The sequence below is a fragment of the Silurus meridionalis genome, chromosome 6 (assembly GCF_014805685.1).
Source record: "Silurus meridionalis isolate SWU-2019-XX chromosome 6, ASM1480568v1, whole genome shotgun sequence".
NCBI lineage: Eukaryota > Metazoa > Chordata > Actinopteri > Siluriformes > Siluridae > Silurus > Silurus meridionalis.
In genome coordinates this window covers 4,017,925-4,032,994 of record NC_060889.1, presented here as the reverse complement: position 1 = coordinate 4,032,994, position 15,070 = coordinate 4,017,925, and the positions used below count along the sequence as shown (strand labels likewise).

At 40.4% G+C, this 15,070-nt stretch overlaps 1 long non-coding RNA gene across 2 annotated transcripts in view; it reads left to right on the top strand.

Annotated features, from left to right (window-relative positions):
• Positions 1-3,793: 3,793 nt before the first annotated feature.
• The window catches only part of LOC124387645, a 43,291-nt gene continuing 32,014 nt past the window's right edge, over positions 3,794-15,070 (top strand). For both annotated transcript variants that reach the window (XR_006926198.1, XR_006926197.1), the window contains exons 1-2: positions 3,794-4,052; positions 8,728-8,843. This is a non-coding gene — a long non-coding RNA (uncharacterized LOC124387645). The remainder of the gene's footprint in view (positions 4,053-8,727; positions 8,844-15,070) is intronic.

The window sequence follows — 15,070 nt, the reverse complement described above, 5'->3', positions numbered from 1 at the left end:
CCCAGAAGAGTGGGAGCTTATTATAGCAGGGTACCGATGAAGAAGCACATACCAATCTTATTCCCAGGAGTCCACACACAAGTATCCATATAGTGCATTAAAAAAAATACTAATTTACACGTTGTATAACTCAGTGGGAATTAATTTAGCGCTGCTGATTCGAGCCATTGGGTTTAAATATCACTTGATACGACCAGTAAATCTACGGAGATGTTCGCACGCTGCTGTGCAGCTCAGCACCTTCGTGCCGCTTAAACTTACAGCTTTTCCTTTATAGATGAAAAAATACGTTTAAAAACGATAGTAAGGCAAACACTTCAGCCAGCATCTCGCTCTTCAACAGCAGGATTTGCAAGAACTGATAAAGCAGAATTTATTTAGTGTTTTAGAGGATGAGCATGAATGTGCTTTAGCAAGAAGGCCATGAGTTTTCAGAAAAAAAAATCAAATGAATAATTTGGTGTTATTCGCTAAGATTTCGGTGTAACCGAATAGGTAATCAATAATGATGGTTTTTCTTAGGGATGATTTCTTTTTTTTTTTTTTTTTCACCTAAGACCACTTGGCTTATTTCAATAGAGAATGTTATTCTAATACAAAATGGTTGACGGAGTGATGCATCAGCAGGATGTGGACTGCAAACTCTAAAGTGTTTTGTTCCCTCAAAACCAAAAGATAGTGTGACCCTGACAGTGAAAAGGAAAAAAAAATACTGGAAATGTCTACATTTGGCACGCGGTCGCCAACAAAAAAGAAATAAACCAACCCCTGGAAGTGCTGATGTGATTCTGAAAACTAAAGAAATGATATTAGATGACAGATCGTGAACAGTGACTGTTTCTATGAAACGTGGAACGCTGAACGTAATCAGGGCTCAAAGAAGAAATCAGTGTGTGTGTGTGTGTGTGTGTGTGTGTGAAGAGAACAAAGCTGTGAAATGAGATCCAGCAAAGTAGATAAGCTGTGCGATTGTATCCATGTGTGTGTGTGTGTGTGTGTGTGTGTGTGTGTGTGTGTGTGTTTGTGTGGGCTGGAGACATAAGACCGCATACAATACAGCACTGTATCACTATCAGAACCATTTTTATTATTCCACCCCGAACACACAAGATTGTAACCCCCCTGTAGTGTTTCATGACCTCTCCCAGTGCGTCTCTTTGCGTTTAGATGATCGATGGTCTGGGAAAGTTTCCCTCCCTGTAACTAATCACATCCTCAAATCTGATTGGTTGAAAAGGTATTCAAAGGGGTTACCTTCTGAGTCGTTATTGTGGAATTAGTCTCGAGTGTCAAAGAGTGTTTGACTTCTGTTCAGAGGATAATGAGTTCAAATCCCACCTTAAATAAGGTGCCACTGCTGGACCCCTTTAGCAAAGAGGTCCTTAATCCTCAACTGCTCCTTGTATAAATGAGATGATTTTTAGTCAATCTAAATAATGGTGTCTGCCAAATGCTGTAAATGTTAGATGTATGTCACTCCTGGGCCCCTGTGCAAGGCCCTTAACCCTTTAGACACTCAGTTATATGAATGCGATAACCGTAAGCCGCTGTGGATAAGGACATCTGCCAAATGCTCTAAATCAGAAAAAAAATAGTTTTCTATATATGACTTTGGATCTAAAGGCCATGTGTTCAAATACTGCTGCCACTCCTGGGCCCTCATGCAAGCCCAGTATGATATTTGGCAAAAGTAATTACAACCAAGCAGTTCAGGGTTAAAGGCCTTGCTCAAGTGGCAGCTTGATGGTACTAGGGTTTGAACTTGTGACCTTCCGATCCAAAGTCCAATGTCCTAACCATTGAGCTACCACCTCCCATAGCTGTTCAGTTGTTTGAATGAGATCAATGTCATTTTGTACAATGCCGTCTTCGAAAATGCCGAAAATGTAAATGTCAAATCTTTATACCAGTGTTATTATTGATTTTGCCCAACAGGGGTCCTGAACCCCTTCACTAACCCACCTCCCATGTCCCATCATCTAGCTCAACAGTAACTAAAAACAAGTCATGATAAACTACCTACAGAAACCGACAGTTTTAAAAGGAAATATATTTTTTATATATTTATTTAAATACATTGCTATTTGCACTTCTGGTTAACTGATTTTCATTGGCCAATAAAGTTCATGACAATAAAGTTGAATCTAATCTAATCTAATCTAATCAAAACAATGTTAAAAGTTCAAGAATAAATTCCTGTCAACAGCATGCCCTAATCACTAATTGTTAGTAATTAATATACTTAGGTAAAAGCGATTGTTCATGATGCAGGATGGATTTATTATGACATATCGGTGACTATTGCTCGAGCAGTGCCCTATAAGGAGGGAAAAACGGCTTGCTGATGAAATGAAATAATAACTCGTTCCACATATCCTGTGCTCCGAAGTCAACTTTGTGCTGCTGAGAAAGCTGGGACTTGATGATCCACTCTCCGGCTCATTAACGAGTCCTCCGGGAGGCCTGAGTGTGTCCTGACGCAGCAGAAAAGGCAATGTCACATCAGGAATTACCCCAAAAATGCCCCTAAGTTTAATAGGACAGAGATCCCAGTGGGGGTATTAAGGCAAGTGTGAATGCCTGTACCCCCCCCCTCCATTCTGTCCCCCCTGTGAAAGGTTTAAATGAAATCCTACGCAATACACTGTTCATTATGTCCTTGTATGCCTCAGATGTCCCTCCACAGGGCCTGTCAGTCTGCCAAGTTGGACATTAGACTTTTTGACAAGAATTTCCTGAGGTCTGACAAGAGCTGCCATTAAAGAAGAATAAATTTGCTGAAGCCTTGGTGGTGTGTAAGTGTGTGGTGTGTGTGTGTGTGAAAGTGACATGTCCGGGTAAAACCTACACTGTGTACTGGTATCCTGTATTCCGGATCCACAATAACATTTACACTCGTGTGTTTTATTTCTTTGGTGAGCTGTCAATCAATCTGAGTGGGTGGGACTACTGAAATATTAGTTGCTCAGCAATTTAGGGGCAAGAACGCCCTGGTTGGAAGATATGAATTTATTTTTTAAGTCTATAGAGGAGGACAGAGCACAGGTCAGCCAAAAGTAACAAGGATAATTCATGATCATAAACCAAAAGAACAACAACAACAAAAAAACAAGGCAGAGCAAGTAACACAAAACAGGTGAACACCATCAGGTAACAAGGAAACAATTTGGCAAGACTACTGCCCACTAGAACTCTTGCAACCTTCTGTAATATGATAGCAATTAGTTACCAGGTGGTACCTTAGTGACCAACCTTGTAACCACCCACCAACAATCTACTAGCTGCAACCATATAGCAACCAACTAACTAGGCAATGCGTTAAATAAACATTACAACCAGCTAGCAACACTGTAAAAAACAGTTAGGATACCAAGCAGCCACATCTTACCACCTGTAATACCATGAGATACCTAGCAAAGCCCTAGATACCAGCCCAGCTAACCTAGCATCTACACGTATCATGTGTAATACAACAGCACAACAGCAACTTAGCCACATCCTAGAAACTGGTTAGGATATCATAGGAACCATATAAGCTAAACCTAGAAACCTAATTGGGGTAACTTATGAACTGCCTGGTGCCCTGGATACCTGAATACCATAGCAATGATGTAGCAACAATCTTGCAACCTAACTGTAATCAAGCAGAGAAACCGTTTTTTTTTTTTTCAAATAAACTTGTTGAGCTGTTCCTTTAACTGAACGAGCTTGTTTTTTTCCCGCCGACTCCGTGAGCTTTGTCTGAGCCGTAACATTAGTGCAGCTTAAGACAAAATGTCAGCGGGCCGCGTCGAGTATGTCTGCTTTCTAAAGGACGTGTTTTCCGACAGTGCCAAGATATAATTAATTTCTGAGCGAGACTCTGTGCTGGGTTTTGATTGCGCCGCTCGCCGCACCTTGAGGAGGTACTTAAGTGTAGAGACGCTCTGGGTTCCTGGGCGGATGCCACAACAGCACCGGAGCCCATCTGCTCTTCGTTTCTGGCAACTGCATATGTTTTCCTCGCTTCTTAGCCTTACTGAGCGTTTGTTTACGAATTCATTCCCTAGAAGGTGCCAGCTTTTAGTATTTTTGATGCAAGAATTGAATCTTTAAAATCCATCATGATTATTTATGTATTGAAGAGTTCGAGTTACCGTGTGTGAAAATGCTCTATAGATAATTTATTATTACTCACATTGTGTAAACGTTTGCACCTCCTTCTCGAGCCTCCCATTCCTGTCCTTTGACATGGGTGTGGTCTTGCACTGCTGTTCTTTGTGTATTCAGAGGTTTTTTCTGCTCAGCATGTATGTAAAGTGTGGTTACTTAGGCCATGTCCATTTTGGCCTTCCATCCACAGTGAGACAGCGATTTTAGTGCATGAAAAAACGTATTCACAATAGTGGATACATTTGCAAACACTAAAGATTTGACTAAAAATGTGTTTTCAAAAGCCTCCATTTTTACAGTCCACACTGCGACGCGAAAACGGAAGCTTTTGAAAACGCATTTTTAGTCATGTGACGTGCCTTCACTTGACATTTCCATGAAGTTTTAAAGCACCCGAAATAGAAGAAATGCCTCATCACATTTTCCTTATGTGCAGTACAGGGGCGTACGCGTTCTCAGACATTTTAGGGTTACGATTGAAAACGCCATTTGTAAATGATGGATTAGTGTAGAATCAGCCTTGGTTAACCTTCGCCTTCCTGTTAAAAAAAAATCCTGTTTCTTGTTTTTTCCCTTATTTTTATACTTTTTATGAACTTGAAAACACTCATCATGCGTTTGTTATTAGCTTTGAGTCTAGGTTCCAAATTACTCACTTCTTGTACGTCCTGGTTTTCAGATTTTTTGTTTTTTTTGTATGATGAAACATTCATAATACTTTAACTTTAGCTACTCCAAACATACCTGATACATCTGTCTTTAACTACCTACTTCTAATTATCAGAATCAAATCAGAGTTATCTTTCAAACAGAAATTTCCCATGGGATAAAATCAAAAAGCTGAGCAATACTATTTTGGTGGCCCTGCCCACTGAAATTGATTGACATATCATATTGGACGCATTAATCTGCAGTCCAGTCCTCAGGAATAAGGAAATAAAAAAACTAACCCTGAATGTCAGAAGCCTGTAGGTATTGCCATGTGACTCACAGAATGAAATAAGCAATTGTCATGAAAATGTCAGATTCCTTCCTTCGCAGTGGATTTCTGGACCCTGCAAATGGAATCGCTACATTCTCCATTCGCATAATAAAAAAAAAAAATAAAATCGCAGACCTCCCCCGCTGTCCTCGCGTACAAATTTGTGTCCAATCTGCCGCCACCGATGTCTCTTGCTCTGGTGTAATTACCCCGGTGGCACCCCGGGCCATGGCAGAGTGGCGCGTAATTGGCACTCGTGCCTCCCCCTCAGGTGAAGCCATGCATTATAAATGTCATGATTCGTGGGCGATGTGGCAGCCGGTGATCAATCCGCACCACACTGGGCATTTATTCCTGTCGTAGGTCAGACACAGGGAGAGCGTGGGACCTCCTTGTGGTGCGTTCCGCATCATCACGTCTTATTACGACGGATGAAATGATCACTCATGCTAAGTAACTGAGCGACCGGACGCGCCGGCTCTGTAATTATCTATCTGCGTGAGACGCCCACGTGTACCGGCGCCTGCGGACACATCTGCAGCGCTCGCAACGCTGCCAGCAATTAAAACCTAATGCGATTTGTCATGTCAGATTTCCTCTGGGATTCTCAGGAACTCGGCCACGGATCTCCATGCGCCTGATTCCGCAAGGTTGTAAAAACACAGAGGTCATGAGGTAGAAAAAAAAAGGAACCTGCAGTGAAGCTAAAGCTAATGACATTAGAGCAATAGCATGCAGTGAAAATGTACAAACGAACAACAAACACAAAAAGAAACCCTAATGTTTACAATAACTGCTTTTGCTCAGTCATAAAAATAAATATATCTTTTTTTATTCTTAATATTATGTAACCTACCGAGTCACTCATCATCTGCTAAGTTAGATAGCATGCTAGCTTTCTCGAAGTGAACTAACATGAAGGAATAAGTAGTCCTTTCATGGCGAAGGAGTGAAAATTAACCTTGATTAGCATTTAGCTACGGAACATTGCTAGTCACATTGGTAGCTAGTCAACTATTATTCCCGCTTCACGATTAAAAACTTTGATACAAGGTAGGCTTTGATAGCTATTACCAGCTAACTGCATGATTACTGCAACTAGTAGCCAAATCTGGACTGACCTAATGTGAGCTAAGTTTGCTATGTTCCTGCGGTACTTTTGCATTAAAATTTTGTTAGTTCAATAATGCTGGCATACACACGTCCTTGTGATACTTCATGGCCTTCTAATGGTTTCTAATCTATATATTCCTTTTTTAAACAGCAAGAACAAGAAAAGATTTGTGACTTAAAGCCGTTAGCGCACTAGTCTCCGTACAAGGTCAGAAAGAAGAAAGAAAGAAATCCACCCGCATGCAGGAAAGGTGATTCAATCAATCCCTCTTTAAGATGAGAAGAAGTCGACAGGCGATTAGCCGCAGCGCCAAAGCATGAGCCTTGCAGCCGTGTGCTAATTACAAAGCTTTAATAAACCATCAGGTCGGTCCAGGATCGATGCCGGAATGTTCCCCAGCTTCTCAGCGTAAACCGCCATGTTTACACAGCAAATTCAGAAAGAAAAAAAAAAAAGCAATACACACTGGTTGACATGCCAAAGCTAACTACACACACACACACACACACACACACACACACAAACTGAACTAAATGAAGTAAATCTCATTGTAGAGTTCTCAGACTTTATTTTAAAGGGGCGGGGCCTTTATTTTCCAAAAAAAAATTCTTTCTTTCTTTCTTTCTTTCTTTCTTTCTTTCTTTCTTTCTTTCTTTCTTTCTTTCTTTCTTTTTTCCAAAATAATCCTTCTTTCTTTCTTTCTTTCTTTCTTTCTTTCTTTCTTTCTTTCTTTCTTTCTTTCTTTCTTTCTTTCTTTCTCTCTTTCTTTCTTTCTTTCTTTCTTTCTTCTTTCTTTCTTTCTTTCTCTCTTTCTTTCTTTCTTTCTTTCTTTCTTTCTTTCTTTCTTTCTTTCTTTCTTTCTTTCCACCCCCACTTTCTTCCTTCCTTTTCTTCATCGTTACTTTCTTCCATTCCTTCTATTCTTTTTCTACGCTTTTTTCTCATTAATTTCTTTCTCACATGTATACGTGGCTCAGGACTCGTGCTACAGATTTGCTGGTTCCCGCGTCTGAGGCTGATCACTAGCGCAGTTTATCGCAGTAAAAGTCCTGTGTAGCCGCGTGCACTCTCTTCATGCGTACAGTTTTCTGAAAGACAGCTAGACCTCGATCGCTTATTAAAACTAAAACTAAATACAGTTCAGCACAGTGTGCGTTTACTCTGCTTTCATTAGCGGTGTTTGATAAACCCGCTGAAGTTTTGCTAATTAATTGAAGCTAATTTGGGCCGAGCACAAAGACAGCGGCTGTGAAATCAGTTTTTTACCCAAACTGTCGACTTTCGTGAGTTGAAGTCTGACCTCTTTGCCTACTGAGGAAAGAAACTAATTAGCTCTGGATTTGGAAGACGCACAGCTCATTTGGTTTCCTGGCAAATGTCTAATTTCTCAACAAACGAGTGATAAGTTTGCATAAACACACATGCTCGATTTGCACATAGTTTTATCTGTTAGAACGTTTTATATACACTTAAACTATATGGTGCAAAAAATAAATCTGTCATGGGTGGGTTTTTTCTTTTCTGACTCCAGATTATCCTCCACTGCACAGTCTGAAGAATTAGACCAATTATCTCACCATGTGTATTAAAGCCGACATTTCTACTCATTTAGAACCTTCCTTCCCCAATCCTTTATTTTCTTTCCTTTGCTTTCTTTCCTTTCCTTTCCTTTCCTTTCCTTTCCTTTCCTTTCCTTTCCTTTCCTTTCCTTTCCTTTCTTTTCTTTTCCTTTCCTCTCCTTTCCTTTCCTTTCCTTTCCTTTCCTTTCCTTTCCTTTCCCTTTCATACCCTTATTTTCTTTCTTTCTTTCTTTCTTTCTTTCTTTCTTTCTTTCTTTCTTTCTTTCTTTCTTTCTTTCTTCTTGTTATTTTCTCTTCCTCCTAAATTATTACCTTTACTTTGCCTTCTTTCCTTCCTTCCTTCCTTCCTTCCTTCCTTCCTTGGTTCCCCAATTGTTTCCTTTCCTTTCCTTAAATTTCTTTCTTTCTTTCTTTCTTTCTTTCTTTCTTTCTTTCTTTCTTTCTTTCTTTCTTTCTCATTTTTCATTCCTTCCTATTTATACATATTTCTTTCTTTCTTTCTTTCTCTTTCTTTCTTTCTTTCTTTCTTTCTTTCTTTCTTTCTTTCTTTCTTTCTTTTTTTCTTGTTCTTTTCCCTTCCTTCCTAAATTATTACCTTCACTTTGCCTTCCTTCCTTTCTTCCTTGGTTCCCCAATTGTGGGAAACAGGATGAATTTTAAATGCTGACCGCACCCCCAGGCCTCTTCATCAGTACCTGACTTTACTAACACCCTTATGGATCAATGAATCTCCACACACCTCCACAAAATCTAGTGAAACTGATCATGAGTGAATGTAGACTGGATCTGGAATGGGATGTTCAGGAAGGACTTGCCAATCTTATGGTTAGTGTCCACAACATTTTGGAGAAACAGTGGAGCTAAATGTGTTTTTGTGTAAAATGTCTGGATGAATGCAGCATTTTGCAGGTTTGTGAAGGCGGAGAAAGGATTGAATGCGGTACTCGAGCTTTAAAGGAGTCAAGGACGGTTTGAGCTCCAATTGAGAACGTTTTCATTTCCAAACAACATCAAGGTCAGTGATTTCAATAAGAAAAAAAATTTGTCTATAGAAAAAAAAACCATACAAAGACAGATTCTGAAACGTCCTCGAAACGTCATTTTATATGATTTTTTTAATATCCCTTGTTCAGGTGAAGGCTGCCACCATATAAGATGGAAAGGAAAAGAGATTGCAGCCTGAAAGACTGGCGTGAAGGGTCCTTTATTGTTTTTCTTTTCTTTCTTGCGTTCTTTATTGCTTTCTTGCTCGCTGTCAGTCTTTCCTCTCTTCACATTTTTTCCTGCTCGTTCTTCCCTGGTTTTGTCTTTATTTCCTGTTTCTATTTCTTGGTTTTTCCAAAAAGAAGCAATGAAGTGAACAAAGAAAGAAAAATGTTCATAGGTTGCTTCCTCACTTTTTTATTTATTTTTCATTTTTTTGTGTAGTTTTAATCCTTTCTCAAAAAGAGATGGAGAGAAGAGAGAGAACAGAGAAAGGAAGTGAGAGAGAAAAAAGACTGAGAGAAAATAGAACAATAGAGAAGAGAGAGGGAAACCAGTAAGAAAAGAGAGACAAAATTGAAAAAGGGAGTGAGAGAAAAGAGAGGAAGAGAAATGTGAATCAATCTACTATTGTAGGTTTTTAGTTGTAGACTGTTTGCAGATCAATGTACTTCCTGTTTCTCTCGCTCCCTCTCTTTCTGTCTGTCTCTCTATCTCTTCTTCCTCTTTTCAGTTTTTCCCCTTTGTTTCCTTTCTTTTCTCTCTTTGTCCCTTTTTTCTTTGTTTCCTCTCACGGCTTTGTCTCTCTATCTCTTCTTTTACATACAATATAAAACAAAATATATATATACAGTATATAGGGATTCGAAAATACCCCCCCCCTGAGGATGATGATTATATTGCAAGTGCAGATGCATCACTCAGGGAAGATTTTTGCAGCACGACTATTGAATTTTTAACATTGAAAAAAAAAGAGAGAAAGAAAACACTTCATCAGTGGATCCGAGAGCCTGAGCGCTTTCAAACTCATCGCTCAAGACGCGACACGACGCCAACCAGCTAATCAATCCGTTCCACAGAGATTTCTTTCCCCTTTTTTGTCCCTCAGTGAGCAGGATTTTCTCGATTGATTTAAAAACTGGTCTTTGGAGAGAGAACTGCAGGAGCTTCGGACGCTTTGGAGGAGAAAAAAAAACAAAACACTTCCTTGTCTGTGTTTCATGTCACAGATTATTTGTGTTGCTGCGTTTTGCAGTTTCTTTCCACACTTTTAATACGTCAACACAGGAAGGCCTCACACTTTATAACACATCACTCATTACTACAGTCACAGGCCACGGCGACGCACAGTCACCAATCACTGAGCACCGAGGCTCCTACAGGGGGTTTCCCCTTCCTCAGGTATGCTGAAGGTCATGGCAGAACTGGTCAAGGTCACACCGTTTACCACAATGCCGTTTTTTATTAATTTCTTCATAAGATTTATTTCTCTCTTTCTTTCTTTCTTTCTTTCTTTCTTAATTCTTTTATTTTCTTTTGCCTTGCCATTTCTGTCAATCCTTCTGTCCCTTCTTTCTTTCTTTCTTTCTTTCTTTCTTTCTTTCTTCTTTCTTTCTTTCTTTCTTTGACAATTCTTTCCTTTCCTTCCTTCCTTCCTTCCTTCCTTCCTTTCCTTTCCTTTCCTTTCCTTTCCTTTCCTTTCTTCCTTCCTTCCTTCCTTCCTTCCTTCCTTAATTATTTCCTTTCCTCTCCTTTCCTTTCCTTTCCTTTCCTTTCCTTTCCTTCCTTCCTTCCTTCCTTCCTTCCTTCCTTCCTTCTTTCCTTCCTTCCTTCCTTCCTTCCTTCCTTAATTATTTCCTTTCCTTTCTTCCTTCCTTCCTTCGTCCTTCCTTCCTTCCTTCCTTCCTTCCTTCCTTCCTTCCTTCCTTCCTTCCTTCCTTCATTAATTATTTCCTTTCCTTTCCTTCCTTCCTTCCTTCCTTAATTATTTCCTTTCCTTCCTTCCTTCCTTCTTCCTTCCTTCCTTCCTTCCTTCCTTCCTTCCTTCCTTCCTTCCTTTCTTCCTTCCTTAATTATTACCTTTCCTTTCCTTCCTTCCTTCCTTCCTTAATTATTTCCTTTCCTTCCTTCCTTCCTTCCTTAATTATTTCCTTTCCTTCCTTCCTTCCTTCCTTCCTTCCTTCCTTCCTTCCTTTCCTTCCGTCCCTTTCTTTCTTTCTTTCTTTCTTTCTTTCTTTCTTTCTTTCTTTCTTTCTTTCTTTCTTTCTTTTTTCTTTCTTTCTTTCTTTCTTTCCTACTTTCTTTCTTTCCTTCCTTCCTTTCTTAATTATTTCCTTTTCTTTCCTTTCCTAAATATTTTCCTCCCTTCTGTTTTTTGTATTTGCTTTGCCAGTATTAGGTTTATTCAGGGATGTTTTGTGAGTATTTCCTCAGTAACACGTTGTTGTTTCGCACTGAAGCTGCTTGATATCTACAGCTTTTGTATCTCTTCCTCTGAGATGAGCTAGCTTATTGCTTGGGCATTTCTCTGAGCATTAGCTTGTCAGCTGCATTTAGGGATTTGAAACATTTGAATTTTTTATTCACGGCTTCCCTTGAGAACGTAAAGCATGTTGTACAGACCGATGATTTGTGACGGGTAAATGGTCATTTAAAAAACTAGATTTTGGACTATTAGTTGATGCTCGGTGAAGCGGCTCTGAGGACGTGGTGGTGTTGAATAAGTGTCCTTGTCCTTTCTCTGTCTCTGTGTGATTGTTCGGCCAATCAGGAATCTACAGTCAAGTGGCCTTCTCAAGTGATTGTCCTTGCAGCATATTTGTGTGTGTGTGTGAGTGTGCGTGTGTGTGTGTGTGTGTGGGTGTGTGGAACATTTGCCCGTACAGCAAGATTAAAAGGCAAAATTCTGTGACATTGTCTGCACATACCAACGTTTAATATTCAGTCCTCAGACGTTCTAGCATTTAAAGAATAAATTTTTTTACATCCCATTCCACATTTGCTGTTGTAAAAGCCTCCACTCTTCTGGGAAGATGTTCCATTAGATTTTGTGTAGATTTGTGTGAAATTTTATTCAGCCATGAGGGTGTTGGTAAAGTCAGGTACTGATGTAGGGTGAGGTGAGGAGGCCTTGGGTGCCATCAGGGTTCATATTCATCATAATGGGATTGGTGCTCAATAGCAGGAGATCTTCCAATCCAACCCATGTGAAGCATATCTTCATGAAGCTGGCTTTGTGCACAGGGAACAGGTTTGGGTATAACTGGAATGAATGTTGTTTCAGGAAACTACAAAGACCCATGTTAATTTCTTCCTCGTAGTCTATAAAACTGAGCTCAGTGTGTAACCGTGGACATTTTCTCTCAGGAAGACGTGTTTTAAAAGCTGTAAGTAACAAATAATGGTTTTGCCTCAAGAAAGTTTTTATGAAAGAGGACAGTTTGGTATTTTTCTTTTGGTGTTTTTTGGTAACTTTGCTTCATTACACTGCACCATAAACCAAAATCAGCACAGCTCTGAAGCATTTTATTCTTTTTCTATTAGGCTTTTTGGAGGATATATTCATTCCTCGGATTTCATTTCAATCAAAACATCACTGTATGAAAGAATACATCACAAAAAATTGTCTATAAGCTGAGAAAAGTAGACGTGTGTCAGACGTTGCTTTTATATGCCCTTTTCTGGATTCATTGGTCCTAAAAAAAGTTCCACCATATAGCTCCCCCTCAACAACTAGCATTTGAAGAAGGTGAAGGCAATCACTGGCTTCCTCTGAGACATGTGAAGCCAGACAAGCACATCTTTTAATTTAAACTGCGAAACCCGGTAGCATGGAATACACTCAGAAAAATACTATCTATCTTCTACCACATACCAAACAAAATCCCAAACAAAAACGTGAACAACAACACACATTTAAAAGTTGTTTGGGAATCAAAACAAACAATCTCAGGATCGCAGGTGGTCGAATAGGCAAGACCTAGCAAAGAGTAAGTTTCTGAGAGAAAACGTAATAAGAATCAGGTAATGTGTGTAGCCCAGGACCGCTGGTATCCTCTAGCGTTGTGGAGTCAGATTGTCAGATTGTATGGATTTGTTTTTTCCAACAATTGTACACAGCTACGTGTTTAGACTACAACTTCACGTCCTCAATTACAACCGCTTAAAAACACAAGTACATTTCAGCCTGTCTCGAGTGTGTTGTGTAAGCGTCTTTACACAAAGCACAATTCTCTGAGCTATGGTAATGCTCTTGAATTTCTAATCCATTGCTTTGTACGTGCTCGGGTAATCCTTTGTACACGATTTAATCCCTTTTTTTCCCCCCCTCGCTCTTTGTCCCGGCCCAAAGTCTAATTTGCACCGACCTCGGATAGGCTTGCTATTGAAATAAATAAATTCGTGCTCAAATGAACGTGCAGCAGGGAGTGAGTGCAGATGCGAGGGCGGCGGTAATAAGGAGCACGAAGCTGCAAACACGCAAATCTCACGGCGTCGCCACGGTGTCCTGAATATGAAATTAATGTGTTTGAGTGTTCTTCGCATAACAACACCTGCTTCGCCGAGTGGCATAAACAAAAGATCTCAGCGAATCCGTTTTTCAAGCCTTTGAGCAAATATCGATATTTGGGTATTGTACAATATATACGGATTTGTAATAGCTAATTATTGTATTATAAAACAAACTTGAACACAGTAAATAATAATAATAATAAAGTGATATTTTATATTTATGTGCAGCCATGTTGGTCTCTGGAGAGTCACTTGCTGGATTCTGGCTTGAGGATACCTTCTCAGATGGGGGGTGCAATTTTAAGTCCTAGTTTGGCACTCATTCTTCATAACTTTTCGGAGATGAATTACGGCGATGCCCAGACATGTTTCAAACCTCAAATGATTTGCTCTGGGGTTCCGTGTGCGACGCCGGCCCCATTAAAAGACAATGAATGCAGCAGGTTCCCTGGAATTTCTGAGGCACCTTTGCGTTTATCTGCTACGCCTAGACTCCCTTTCAAACCCTGCAATCCTTTTAAACTCCAGAAAGCAGAAGACTTCTGAAGCCGCCAAAAGCTTGAAATGCATTCTGTCTGCTTTCTGTCATGTGTGAAGGAGTGTTGGAAAGCTACGTTTCAGAGCCTCTTCCTCAAAAGAGGGTGAAAACAGGTGATTGGGTGGATGTGTGGATTTTGCGGGGTGAATGCAAATGCATGTGAAATCAATTTTCTGTTCTGCGGTGCGAGGTGAGGTGAGGTGAATTTTGGTGCTTCATCATATTCAGGTTGTTTTGTGAAGAACAATTTGTGGAAGCCCTGTCAAACCTGGAGAAATAGGGACCCATTTTAATTTGTACATTTTGGCATATAGAACTGGCGTTTATTTAAGCAGTAGTTAACAAACAAACAGGAGGTTTTTCTCCACACCTTTATGACTAGTTCTTTTGCTAGCTTTGCTTCATCGCACCACTTTGTGGTTCATCGCATCACACCACAGCTCTGGAGTGATTGTATTCGTTCTACAGGCTGTTTGCAGGAGACAAGGTTGCTTTCTCGAGTTTCATGAGAATCATCCAATCATCGCATGTTTGTCAGAATCGTCCACGCTGAGCAATACCCGCTCCGGCAAACTGTGCACTTCCAAAGACGGTGCGATAATTGCGCAGAGCAACGGCGCCCTTGGATTAAAAACGCCCAGATCAAGCACCTAATATGGCATCTCATTACGAGTAGACGTGCTTCTAGATTGATTGCCGGGCTCTCAGGCTTCCCTGCAACGTACCCCTCTCCTGCGATTCTCATCGCCTTGCAGATCACTCGAGCTCATCTGAAACGTTCCTGACAGATCGGATTTGCATACGGCACACCTGGCCATGCGTGATTCGACTGTGTTTCACTCCGTCAGCTCGTGTTCGCCAGTATTTCTCTGCTCCTTGCCACACGAGCGACTTTTCCCAAACACTGAGCCCACGCTTTAATCGCTTCCATCCATCTCTATTAAGAGCAGAGGACACCTGCCAAAAGCTCAGCGCTGCGAGAAAATGAAATGTCACCCCTGTCTTTGTGCACTTTCAAGACTTTTTTTCAGGGTCGGGTCATCTCGGGAAATCCGAGCACGTCCTGGTGGTGCGTCATTCACGACACGTTTTTATTGTCTTTTCTTAGAGAGATGGATCTGGTGCTGATCTCAGAGGCACACGTTCAGGCCTGAAGGGATGTGAACCATTGATGCAAAGTTATTATAAAAGGTCCTGGGCTTTGTCAG